At 39.0% G+C, this 13,854-nt stretch overlaps 1 pseudogene; it reads right to left on the reverse strand.

The window, feature by feature from the left end:
- Positions 1-12,707: 12,707 nt before the first annotated feature.
- Positions 12,708-12,971, reverse strand: LOC100526138 (acyl-CoA-binding protein pseudogene; annotated as a pseudogene).
- Positions 12,972-13,854: the final 883 nt, after the last annotated feature.

Raw genomic sequence — 13,854 nt, forward strand, 5'->3', positions numbered from 1 at the left:
CAGTTCTGCTGGGGCCCAGGGCCTGGGGAAGGGGAGGGGGCCAAATGTGGTGGGCTCCCTGATCCCAGCATGGCCACTGCTCTCTTGTAAATGGTTTTCCAATGTGGGATCCCTTTCTCCTCCTTCTGCGACCTCGCTCTCTCTCTTTGCAGACTCACAGGGACATTTTCTGTTGGGTGAGGGCTCTCCCAGCAGGTGAGAAGGTGAGAGCAGCCAAGTGAGCAAGGAGGAAACAAGAAAACTTAAAAAAAAGAGTCATGGCTAAAAATACGGTTTTTCACGAAAGTATCAAGATTTACATAGAGCCTTGGGATATGAGGGCAGCAAAGAAATGGTTGTGGGCATCAGCAGGGTGTGTGCTGCCTCTGAGTTCTGTTTAGAGTTATCACAACTGTTATCATGAGTTATGAGAGCAAACATTTATTCTGCCATCACCATGTACCAGGTACTGTACTAAGCATTCTATACTCACTATTTTCTTTAATGTTGGCAAGACATTTTATGAAAAAGGAACTGAGGCACAGAGAATTTTAGGAACTTACTGAAGGTCACACAGTTGGCATGTGGATGAAGACAGTCTGAGTGCCTTTTGCTCATCAATTACATCTGCTGTGAGAAGTCCACATTGGCGTCACTGCCAGGGAACATCTCTCTATAGCAGAGTTTAAAGGGGGTGAATAATGACTTCCTAGAGAGGCAGGTAGATAAGATTGAGTAAGACAGTTAGAAAGAAAAGGAGTCCATAAACGTGAATGGAGGTCAGCATCAATGATGGTGATACATGACTTTGTGGAGAAAAGGAGAATTTCTGCATCATTAGAGCTATATAAGCATGAGACTCTTTACAGGGCGAATCTGTCCCCTCTAGTGAGCTCCCTCTAGAGGCATGTGGAACACCAGGCTGGCATTGGGGTAACAGGAATCTAGATGTTGCCTCAGGAAAGAGGTGTATCTTGCAGGTTGGGGAAGAGCGGAGGACAATGCCATATGCAACCGAATATTAATCAATCAGAGATGGGTTCAGTCAGGGTTAGGTTGCCTTCTGGACTCCTAAACCCAGAACATGACAAAATAAACTGAGACGAAAAACACACATGATCTCCCAGTTCTATTGCTTTGCATGGCTTCATCCAGAAACATCACTTAAGCCTCCCACTGTGTTTCAGGCATGGGGAGACAAAAGTAAATAAGGCAGCATCTTTACCTTCAAAGGGATCAAGGTTGCAGGAGTTCCTGTCATGGCTCAGCACAAATGAATCTGACTAGCATCCATGAGGACACAGGTTCAATCCATGGCCTCACTCAGTGGGTTAAGGATCAGCGTTGCTGTGAGCTGTGGTGTAGGTCACAGATGCGGCTCGGATCTGGTGTTGCTGTGGCTCTGGCGTAGGCCGGCAGCTACAGCTCCAATTGGACCCCTAGCCTGGGAACCTCCATATGCTTCAGGTGAGGCCCTGAAAAGACAAGACAAAAAAAAAAAAAAAAAAAAGAGAGAGAGAGAGAGAGACCTAGGTTGCAAAGATATAAAACCAGAAATTGCAGCAGAGGGAAACCGATGATTGATGCTAAAATGGAGATATAGAAATGTCACCGTTCAGACTCAGGAGGCAGAAGTCAGTTCCATGTGGGTAGTGTTTTAAGTCTCTCAGAATATGTACTATTTATGAATGAAGAGAAGCACCAGGTAGAAGCAAAGAAGTGAGAAGGACATTTGGGAAAGAAAAACAGAGACACTGGCATCCTCTAAAGGATTTGCAATTCTGGATAGGCAGTTGAAAGTCTTGGGAGAAGAGGGAGAATTTTCTTCTCTATTTATCTGTCAAAAGAAAGGAGGATATGGTTCATGAAGAGCAGATTATGGATGGTCTTGAAGAGAAGGATTTGTTTTCCCATCCCATTTAAGAAATGATGGATAAGGATCAAGGACACATTTTAAGGCTATGTTCGATTAAAGACCCACAAGCTTGCTATTGCACCTTCAGCCTGAGTAAGAGAAACACCTAGACAAGCTTGGGAAGTTGGCCACTCAGAAGGACCATGTGTACGACCCTTGAAGAAAAAGCTTCATGGATCAATGGAAGGAGTGCATAATGGGAAACTGGATGTAGTGTTTTAACTCAGGTTTTGCAATGAATTATGTGTGCTTGAATAACTGACTTCCTCTCTCTGGACCTTTTACTTCACTATCCGTAAAATGAAGGGGTTGGACTAGATGGCCACTGTGTTTCTTTTCTGTGACACATCTGCTTTTCTTTTATTCCAGTTTTCTAGGAAATGGATCAGGGATAACAGAGGCTCCATAGGATGTGGGCAAGAGGGCAAGGACATTCAGAGATTTAACACAAAAAGGTAAAGGAGCTCACCAGGCATAGTTGAAACTCAAGGCTTGATTGACAGGGTTCACAGGGTCAAAGGGAGTCAAGGTTTGAAACAGGCATCCTGAGGCTGGTGAGCCCTGGGTTGGGGGCTTTAGCAACTTCACTAAAATCGGAGTGTTTGATATATTCTTGGCTTGATCTGCTATTTAATCTCTGATAAAGTAGAGAAGGCTGTGAGAGGATCTACTCCTGGAGAGTTTTCCCCTCTTACTTCAAATCACAATGCAATGTGAACATTACTGTTGAAATTTTTTAAAGTTCTTCCACATCTCTCTATTTTTCTTTCTCCCTCTGTCATTAAAGCCCTCCTTTCTTTCACCATCATTTTCTTCATTGCAGACTTCTCAGGGCTTTACAAGTCTTTTCAGCCTGTGGTACCAAGAATGCCCCCTTATTCTCTTTTGGAACCAATGAGGAGTTCAGCTGTCTTAGAAAAAACCAGACAACAGAGCTACTTCTCTCAGGGAAGAGCTGTTGGTTCCAGAAAACTACATCTAGATGTGCTTCAACCAACCAAGAGATGTGCAGAGTCCTAGAAGTGGTGAGATGGTACAAGGAAGCCACATACACCAAGTTTCTTAATGTGGTGCTTCTACCACATTTCTTAGTTTTCTCCCACAAATTCGATATCCTGAGTTGCCTTTAATTTCAGAGGATCTTTTTGGAGTCTGTGCCTCTAAATGGTGCTGGGAAAGAATAGCTTCCATCCTCCTGTGTGGGGCTGTTGCATTATTCCACTGGCTTTTTTTTTTTTTTCCCCTGGGCTTGCCTGGGTAATGTTCTTCCCTTACAAATTTCATCTCACTGCACTGTGCATTGAAACGATGCAGTTATGGAGCGCACAGGGAAAAAAATTATAATGCCATTAAAAGTTATCATAAATTTCAGATCAGCATCACTTCTAATCCGATACACAATTTTACTGCCTCTATAAAGTAGGTGATTTGCAGTGGTCTGAGGCGTCTCCTGGAGCGTTTTACTTCTTTTTAAATTAAACACACCAACTTTGTGCTGAATTCAGAGTGTGGACATAAAAAAGGGGGTAAAAAGGAGAGGGAAGGGACATCAGATGGGAATTGCAATTGAATCTTTATATATGCCATCTTGGCACTGTGGTACTAAATATAGTGCCAGGTAAATAGATGTGCTGAAATATTCAGAATAAAAAACAAATGTTCCAATAGCAGAAGCAGTGAGCCCCGAGAATGTTTCCACAGTGGGTGTGCTTAAAATAATAAAATACTGTTGTTTAAAACTACTCAATCCTAGAAAACCCTACATTGTAAAAAATATAGAGAGAGCTGGTATATGTGCAAGGGGCTATGTATGTTGAACATACACATGTATATAAAAACTCCTAGGAAATTAAATAGAGTATAAGGGACTTGATTTTACTGGTTGAAAAGTTACACTGATTATTTCTTAACTCCTTCTGGAAACTTAGGACATCAGAAGTTGTCATTTACTAAATAGTTACTCTGGGATGTGATGTCCCCAGGGCTGATGCATTAGCTCAGGTACAGGCGTGTATACTGTGTACACAGAGGTGATGCACACCCAAGTTCTAGGACAAGAGAGAACTCTGTTCGCAAGGTTTCTGGCTGAAAGGATCCAACTGAAAAATAACATTGCTTTTCCATCATACCCAAATGCAGTTGGTCAAAAAAAAAAAAATCGTTTGCTAAGTGTCTATTTATGTAATACTCTGAGCTAAATACTCTGAAGATATAAAGAAAAAGAAAAAACCTATAGGTCTGCATCAAGAAGCTCACAGTTTAGAGGGGGCACTTTACAGGAAGTCAACCAATGATTCTAGTAGCGCATGTTCAATGTTGTGATAGACGACCAAGCTCACTGGGAGTGCACAAAAGAGGGGCAGCCGCATGTCTGTCCCCCATGATAAAATGAAATAGGGTTCTTATATCCCTTTCAGATTGGTTCTAAGTTTTCCAGTCCAGATATTTTCAAAAATATCAATTGATCAATCAACAAATAATGTATTCAACCCTGGCTGCTGTATGTTATTTATTTCCGTGCTTTAGCACAGTGCCTGGAACAGTCAGAAATGAACTGGGTATTTTTTTTTTTTTTGTCTTTTTGTCTTTTTAGGGCTGCACCCATGGCATATGGAGATTTCCAAGTCAGGGGTCAAATCAGAGCTACAGCTGCCGGCCTACGCCAGAGCCACAGCAACAGCAACACAGGATCTGAGACGCACCTGCAACCTACACCACAGCTTAGGGCAACGCCGGATCCTTAACCCACTGAGTGAGGCCAGGGATCGAACTTGTGTCCTCATGGATGCTAATCAGTTTCTGTAGTGGCTGAGCCACCACGGGAACTCCAACTGCATATTTTTGAATTGACAAAGCTGCTGATACAAAGATGAACAATAATACCCAAAATGCAACACAATTATATTGGAAAAGCATTCTTACTTAGGTTATGTCACTTAATCCTTTACAATGAGGGAGATATTAGTTCAACTTTACATATGGAAAAACAGAGACTCCGTGAGGGAAAGCGATTTCTTCCTAAATAAGTATCAGGCTGGACCAAATCCAGACCCCCTGGTTGCATGTTCTGCTCTGGTTCTGTACCAGTTGGATGTGTATGATGCAAATGTGTAGTCATGGGTTTTGGATGAGTCGTGTGCTCAGCCCCTGGGGGGTTGTATTGTCATGGCTGACTCCTAGTAGAACCAGAAGACCTCAACACAGCGTCCTGTGAACTGTGGTGACCAATAATTGCTCTCGTGATGTCCCATGGATAGACTGTTACAGATAAGATGGACAGAAAGCTTTGATCACAATGCAATACTAGAGTCAGGTAATACATAGCATTTATTGGGCACATAATGTTGTCAGCACACTACAGTCTCTTTCAGTCCTCACTATAACCCTATATTTTGTGTACTGTTATCATCAGCCGTATTTTACAGATGAGAAACCAAGGCAGAGAGTGATTCAGAAATTTGCCTAAGATTATACAAGTGAATATGCTAGAGTTAGGATACTAATCCAGAGAGTTCGCCTCCAGAGTTTGTTGCCTGGAGAAAACAGGACATCATTTATTCACCTCACTTGTGTTGATGGGTGTCCTTGCTATTAACTGGAGACAGGGTGCTGTGCAAAGACATAGTTAATGGAAGCAGAACATGACCTAACATAAGAAGTAGTTGATGTTGTGTGGAAATGAATGATGACTGAATGAATGAATGATGAACGTATATGCTATCACTAGTATATGCTATGTTTCTAGGTATATGCTATCACTGAAGAATGATGTATTGCTTATCTCATAAAGGACAATCATGCATACTTTATTACATTCTGTATTTTGAAAAGAGGTTATATTTGTACAATAGCATTGGCAAAGATGGACCTCTTAATGTGAAATACAATCTACTGTGAAGTCTAAATATCTATTAACTAGCTAATTAATGCAGTAGTTAGTGAACATTTAAGTGCATGCTAGTGTGTTAGATACTCTGATAGGAGTTCATTTATTATAGTGCTATTGTTTTTAATTAGTCAGACCATCTTACCTGAAACACACAAATGTTTAATCTTTAAATGAAAATGAATACCAAGGAATTGGTGATGAATACTGGGTGATATTTAGTTTTAACCTATAGCTTAGGTTCTATTTAAACACACACTGGGACTGGTTGAATTTGGGACAAATATGAAGGCTTTCATTTCACCCTACCTCATTTTGGGGGGACTTCTTGAAGGTGATGAAGATTGGTGACAGGGGTTAGCTGGCCATGGGGAAAGAAGAGCAGTTTCAGTGATGAGACTGTGTCCTGTGTCTGGCCACTCTTTAGAGCTCTTAATACATGCACATTTGCCATTTCACTGAGGAAGGCTGGGACTCATGATACCCTGAAGTCAGGAGCTTAAATAAAAATACAATTGTCAGTGACAAAGTTAGGGCTGGGAGATGAATGTATCATTAATTAGTCATTGATGAATGAATTTGATAATTAAACAATAATTCATTTTACTTTTCAATGATTACTCTAAAAATAGTTTTAAATAAGCTTTCAGATACTTTGGTGAGATGATCCCACTGGGCTTAGGGAATATGAATAAAATTTTTTAAAAAGGCATTTTAGAGAGTTCTCTTGTGGTGCAGCAGGTTAAGGATCCAGCATTGTTACTGCAGTAGCTCTGGTCCCTGCTCTGGCACAGGTTTGATTCCTGGCCTGGGAACTTCCACATTCCATGGGTGCAGGCCAAAAAAAAGAAAAAAAAATGCATTTTAGTATCCAATTCAAATTAATAAAACATTTTAGTTAGAAAGAGATATTAGCATTTCTTCATAATCGAGACCAGAAATTTTATTATATAAGAAATTCTATATAACAGATTAGATCCGTTAAAAAAGGCTTTAGTTGCTTCAGATTTTTAAGAAAATCTGACTTAGAATGATTTTAGTACATGGGATTTTAAGAACTATATTTACTTTTACTGTGAATAGATATTTCTGATGTCTCTGGACATAGGGGGCTGGAGGTTTTGGTTCAGCTGTGTTAGCAGAAGCAGGCTTGGTTTTTACATTTCAATTTGGCTCTCTCATGTTTGCAATATGGCTTCACAGTTAGTACCCTTCAAAGATAAGAGAGGTGGTAGGCAGCCACATTGTTTAGCTTAAAAGAACAAAATTTTTCTGAAAAATCCCAGCAGATTCCAACTTCATTTCATTGTGAAAAATTATGTCTCAAAACACTCCTAGCTGCAAAGGATGCTGGGAAAATGTGCACTCACATGATCTGGCCTCTATGGAATCAGGGAGAAGAGGTTTGAAGAGGTGTTCAATCTATTAGCCTGCGGTGAGTGTTCATAGATACACTCACAAATCTTATACCAAAATGAGTTAATTTATATAATTAGCATATTGTCTCTAAAATATATTATGGAAAGCTTCAAATATCCAAAAGCACAGACAATAATATAATAAATCCCCTTGAATCAAAACTCATCTTCACTAAATCTTAACTCATGGCTGATTTTCATATATATCCCCCCAATGAAAGATATCTCTCGATATTTTAAAGCAAATCTTTATCGCTATGTTGTTTTATCCATTAAGATTTCAGTGTATGTATCCAGCAGTTATGGGCTATTTAAAAAGAAATTATAGCTATTCTACCCCCATCACTCCAAAATTAAATTAACAAAAATGCCTTAATTTGACCAAATATTTAGTTTACATTCACATTTTTCCAATTATCATTTTTTAAACAGTTTGTTTGAATCAAGTATAATGTTGCCTTTTCTTTATAGAATCAGCTATTCATTATTTGTTCGTGATTTTAGAAAATTTTTAAATTGATGTTTTTATTACTAGTGGTTTGTTTTCCCCTCATTATAGACAAATGCCTAGGCACTGAAGTATTCTGAACTACTTATAAAAGTCAAAGATTTGGAGTTCCTGTTGTGGCTCAGCAGGTTAAGACCCTGACATAGTGTTTGTAAGGATGGGGGTTTGATCCCTGGCCTCACTCAGTGAGTTAAGGATCTGGCATTGCCACAAGCTATGGCTTAGGTTGCAGATGAAGCTCAGATCTGGTGTTGCTGTGACTGTGGCATAGGCCAGCAGCTACAGCTCTGATTTGACCCCTAACCTGGGAACTTGCATATGCTATAGCTGCAGCCCTAAAAAGAAAAAAAGAGAAAGTCAAAGATATATTGTGGGAGCCCAAGGTTTGAGCATTTGTACACAAAGAATCATACACTATAGGGTTTACTGGATCTGAGTATTGCTACCTAAAATCCAGATTGAAGGTTGAGAGATTGGAAAGTAGGTGTATTTCTTTGGTGCATTAAGTAGTCTCAGACTAAAAGAGCTACATAAACTTCCAAGTTTGGGGGTGACCATGTAGCATGTGTGGGGCTGGTAGCACAGATGCAATGCCCTTCCTAGAGCCTGTTCAGGCTAGCAAGTTTGTTTATTCAAAATCAACAGTAGGGAAGCCCTTTCCAAATATGACTCAAAGCCCAGAAGCCATAAATGGAGAGACTAATAAATCTGAGGACATAAAAATCAAACACTTGTATGTGAAAAGAAAGAAAATCTCAAAACACTAATGAGTTTAAAGACAGATGACAAATTAGGGGGAAAGTGTGCAATTCACAGACAAAAGGCAAGCTTCGGGTAAGAGATGATGGTGCCTGAACTGGGCTGATCTGGGGACAGAGTAAAGCTTTGGGGTGTTTTGTGGGAGTAGAGCCAGCGGGTCTGCTGACAGGTTGGAATTAGGACATGAGGGGGAGAGCAAAAAGGGGATGAATTCTAGAAAAATTGTTGGAAAATAGGCAAGTCTCCAAATTAAAAAAAAAAAAAAAAAAAGTAGATGTAAGAAGCTGTAGGTTAACTGTTCCTCTCTGAATAACGGGAACATAAAACTGCAATGAGTATACTGAAGCACTGACCTATAGGTGATGGCCTTGTGATCCATGGACAAAGAGGAGAGTCAGGTATTTGCTGTGTAGGAGACAACAGTTCTAGTGTCAGGAGGCCTGTGTGAGGGTTCTGACCCTGTTCTTTACTACCTGTGTGATCCTGGGCTTGCCAACTCAGCCTCTTTGACCTCTATTTCCTCATAGGTAGAACAGGTCTAGTTATATCCTAATCATCCATTTCTTCTAAAGTTTAGGCATAGACTTTTGATATAATTCCTCATTATGGAAAATTTATCTGATGATCTGTTTCAACTAACAACTTGGTAAAAAGTGAGTACTAGGGAGTTCCCTTCATGGCTCAGCGGTTAACGAACCTGACTAGGATTCATGAAGATGCGGGTTCGATCCCTGGCTTCGCTCAGTGGGTTAAGGATCTGGCGTTGCTATGAGCTACAGTGTAGGTCGCAAACCTGGCTTGCATCCCGTGCTGCTGTGGCTGTGGTATAGGCTGGCCGCTGCAGCTCCAATTCAACCCCTAGCCTGGGAACCTCTATATGCGGTGGATGCAGCCCTGGAAAAAAAAAAAAAAAAAAAAAAAAAGGTGAGTACTGTATTTATAGAACTAGGATTCTATGCCTAAAAATTACTAAATAATAAAAAGTTTTTTCTCTACTCTTCTAAGCAGGGCTTCTTAGAATAGGCATTTGTCAGGGACCTTGCATGATGAGATGTTTACATCTTTTTTTTTTTCTTTTAATGGCCACACCCGCGGCATATGGAAGTTCCTGGGCTAGAGGTCAAATTGGAGCTGCAGCTGCAGGCCTTCATCACAGCCACAGCAACACAGGCTCCTTATCCCGCTGAGTGAGGCCAGGGACACTCATCCTCATGGACTCTATGTTGGGTTCTTAACCTGCTGAGCCACAATGGGAACTCCACGTTTACATCTTTAATGCCAATTTTGATTACCTCAATCAAAACTGTGAAACATTAAGAAACCACCACTGTGGGGAATATCAGACCACTCTGTCTTTAAAAAGAGCATTACTGAGTTTTAACATACATGCAATAAACTGCACATATTTAAAGTTTATAATTTGACAAGTTGTATATATTTATATGATGATAAAACCATCACAAAGTAATGAATATATCCAATGTCCCTATATGTTTTTTCTGCCTCTTTTTAATTCCTGTATTTCATCCCTCTCCATCTCACCCTTCCTTCTCTAATAAAGTATTGATTTTCTTTCTGTCTCTATAGATTAGTTGAATTATCTAGAATTTTATGTAAATGTAATCATATAGTATTTATACTTTAATTGTCTTGCTTCTTTCATTTAGTATGATTATTTTGAGATCCATCAATGTTGTTGCATGTATTACTTGTCCATTTTATTGCTGAGTAGTATCTCATTGTATGGATATCTCTAAATGTGTTTATACATTCACCTGCCAATGGGTTGTTTCTAGTTTTTAGCTATTACAAATAATGGTACTAGGAACATTTATACACAAATATTTGAATGGATATATGCTCTTTATTTCTTTGTGTAGAGCCATATTTCCATCTGGTATCATTTTCCTTCTGTGTAAAGAATCTCTTAATTTTTATTTTTGGATATAGATCTGTTGGTGATCAATTCTTTCAGCTTTTTCTCAAATTTCAAAATTTCCCCCTCTTTAATACATTTTGTTTCTGAAACATATTTTTGCTGGGTACAGAATTTGAGGTTTTTTTTTAACTTTTTTAAAAAAATGAAGTATAGTTGATTTACAATATTGTGTTAGTTTCAGGTATATACAGCAAAGTGATATGTATATATATATTTGTTCCATTATAGGTTCTTATAGGATATTAAATACAATTCCCTGTGCTATATAGTATGTCCTTGTTATTTATCTATTTTATATATAGTAGTGTGTATCTCTTGATCCCAAACTCCTAATGTATCTTAATTTTTTCTTTAGTATTTTAAAGGTTGATCCCATTGTCTTCTTGCTTTACTGTTTCTGAAAAGAAAGCTACTATAATCTCCATCTATATTCCTTTGAAAAGCTAGATGTCTTTTGTCCTCTAGCTGTTATTATGGCTTATTTTTATTACTTGTTATTAGTAATTTGATTGGGCAGTGACTTGGTGTACTTTTCTTCATGTTTCTTGTGCTTGGATTCATTGAGCTTTAGGATCTATGGTTTATAGTTTTCACAAATCTGGAAGTTTTTCAGCCATTATTCATAAAAATGTTTCCCTTCCCACCATGTGCAAATAGGCTCTTGAATTTTTTATTCAGAGCACTGACGTCCTGCTTTTTCTCCTTCTTCTACCCTTCTTCCTTCTTCTCTCTATTCGTATCTTTGGGATAAAATATTTTTTCTTTTTCTTTTTAGGGTTGCACCTGTGGCACATGGAGGTCCCTGGGCTAGGAGTGAAATCAGAGCTGCAGCTGAGGCCTGTGCCATGGCCACAAAAACACCAGATCTGAGCTGCATCTTCGACCTACACTGTAGCTGGCGGCAATGCTGGATCCTTAAGCCACTAATTGAGGCCAGGGATTGAACATGAATCCTCATGGACACTGAGTCAGGTTCTTAACCCACTGAGCCATGATGGGAACCCCTCATTTGGGATAATTTCTATTGTTAATTCTAGTAACTCTCACTGATTTGAGTTGGTTTAGGTTGATTGACATTTTTCCTCATTTAAGTTACTTTTTCCCGATTCCTTACATGCATGGTAATTTTTGATCTGATGACAGACATCATGTGTTTTTCCTTTTTGGGTGCTATTTTCTTGAATTTTGTTCTGGGATTCAGGTAAGTTTCATGGAAACAGTTTGATCCTTTTAGGTCTTGTTTTTTAAATCTGCTAGGTGAGATCAGAGCAATTAACCATATTTGGGTGTATTTCTGGACTCTATTATGTTCTTTTAATCTATGTGCCAATGTATATTGTTCTGTAGCTTGGTAGTAAACTTTAAAATTGGCTAGTATGAGTACTCCAAATTTATTATTCTTTAAAAAATTGTTTTATCTCTGCTAATTTCTGTGCCTTTCTATATGCATTTTAGGATTAGTTTGTCTATATAAGCAAAGAATATTACAGGGATTCTGACTGAATTACACTAAATCAATCAATTTGGGGAAGGACTGATATCTTTATTATTTGAATCTTGCAATCCATGAACTTGTTATGACTCTCCATTTATTTTGGTTTTCTTTGATTCCTTCATTAGTGCTGCGGTCTTTTTTCTCTCCTTCTAGGAAGTGGATTATGCAAATATCAGAACTGTTGTTATTGTCCCACAGGTCCTAACATTATTTTCTTCTTTTTTTTATAGTATTTTTTTCTCTTTGTTTTTCTGATTGGATAATTTCTATTGAACTATCGTCAAGTTTCACAAAAATTTTATCTGTGATCTCCATTCTGCTATGAGCCTATCCATTGAGTTTTACATTTCAGTTATATTATTTTTAAATTCTAGAATTTCCATTTGGTTCTCCTTGATGTCTTATGTTTCTTTCCTGAGATATTTTATTTTTGCATTTATTTTAAGAGTGTCCATGATTGTTATTATTTTTTTTCACATTAGAGAAAAAAAAAGCTGCCTTAAAAAACTTATCTGATCATGTTAACATCTGTATCATTTTGATATTGGTGTCTTTCACTGTCTTTTCTCATATGACTGGATATTTTCTTTTTTTTTTTAAGTAACAAATGTAATTGATCTACAGATAAAAACTACTCAGTGAGGGTCTGTAGCCATTTCAGCCCCAAATCTGCTGGCATTACATCCTGGGCTGTCTTGAGCAACTGGGTTAACTAGTTATTTATTAATTTTATCCACAGTATTAGAAAAATAAGGCATCATCATATCAGTTTAGGTGAACTGCATGGCTGGCAGGCAAATCCAGTTCCTTATATTCCATATTTTTTCTTTAGCTCTTCTACTTTGTTGCTATGTGCTTTCATGGCATCTTCCTTGGAAGTCCATGTCAGCCCATTCCAGGCATCCCACTTGGCCTTACCTTTGAGGTCCAAAATTCCAGGCTGTTTTGTATTTATGTCACCCACAGTCGCTTGTTTGTAGTGGCCGGAGATGAACAGCATCTCATCATCTGCTGGTTTGGTCTTAAGATTCTTGGCTTCCTCAGCAGCTTTCTCAAACTCTGCCTGAGACATGCTGGCAGGGTTGCAACGATTCCAGGGAGCCTGCCTGCGGAGCTGGTGAGGAGCCGGAAGCCAGCAGCACAGGACTCCACTGGCATGATTGGATATTCTCCTTGTTTATCATCTGCTGAATAATTTTGCACTGTATCCCAAATATTTTGATTATTATGAGACTCCAAGCCTTGATAAATCCTATGGAGGATGTTGATATTTTTGTTTTAGCAGGAAAATGACCTGATTAAGTTCAGGCTGCTAGTTTCAATCTGTCTTCTATGGGCTGTGTTTCTAATATCTGATAAATTTTCAGAGCCTTAGCAGCACTATTTGAATCTGTCCCACATGTATGCCATCCAGTGACCAATCTGGAAGCTATATGATGGTCTATCTGTCCAGTTCTCAAATTATTTGGTATACTGTTCAGAATTAGATCCAAGCATGGCTGAGAGTTGGTCCAGGTGTTTGTAAACAACTTTATGTGCTTGCTTCCCAAGCTTCTACCTCTTTGCTATCTTCCTGGTTCCTTTTTTGTTTTCTGGGGCTCCCCTTTTCCCTTCCAGAAAGCTGGGGATTTAGTTACCCTGCTTGCGACCTGCCTCTGGTACTGTTTCTATATACAAAATCAAGTCACAAAGGAAGGAGAGAGAGAGAGAGAGAAAGAGAGAGAGAGAGAGAGAGAGAGAGAGAGAGAGGAGAGAAATGGGAAGTTGGTCTTATCCTCTCGGGAACTTGGCCTTACTGATAGAAAAAATTTACCCCCTCCTCAAGAGTTTTGGCTCCTGGGGACTTCTGTTGCTGCTGCCACTGTGGGTTTGCTTGGAGGCTGGAGTGCTCAAGAATGGAGCAAAGAAAAAAGAAGATAGGAATCTACACTCTATCTGAACATTGGGAGTTCCAG

The sequence above is a fragment of the Sus scrofa genome, chromosome 13, assembly GCF_054392235.1.
Source record: "Sus scrofa isolate SSC_HxYL_T2T_F1_AM1 chromosome 13, Sscrofa_HxYL_maternal_Yorkshire_Landrace_v2.0, whole genome shotgun sequence".
NCBI lineage: Eukaryota > Metazoa > Chordata > Mammalia > Artiodactyla > Suidae > Sus > Sus scrofa.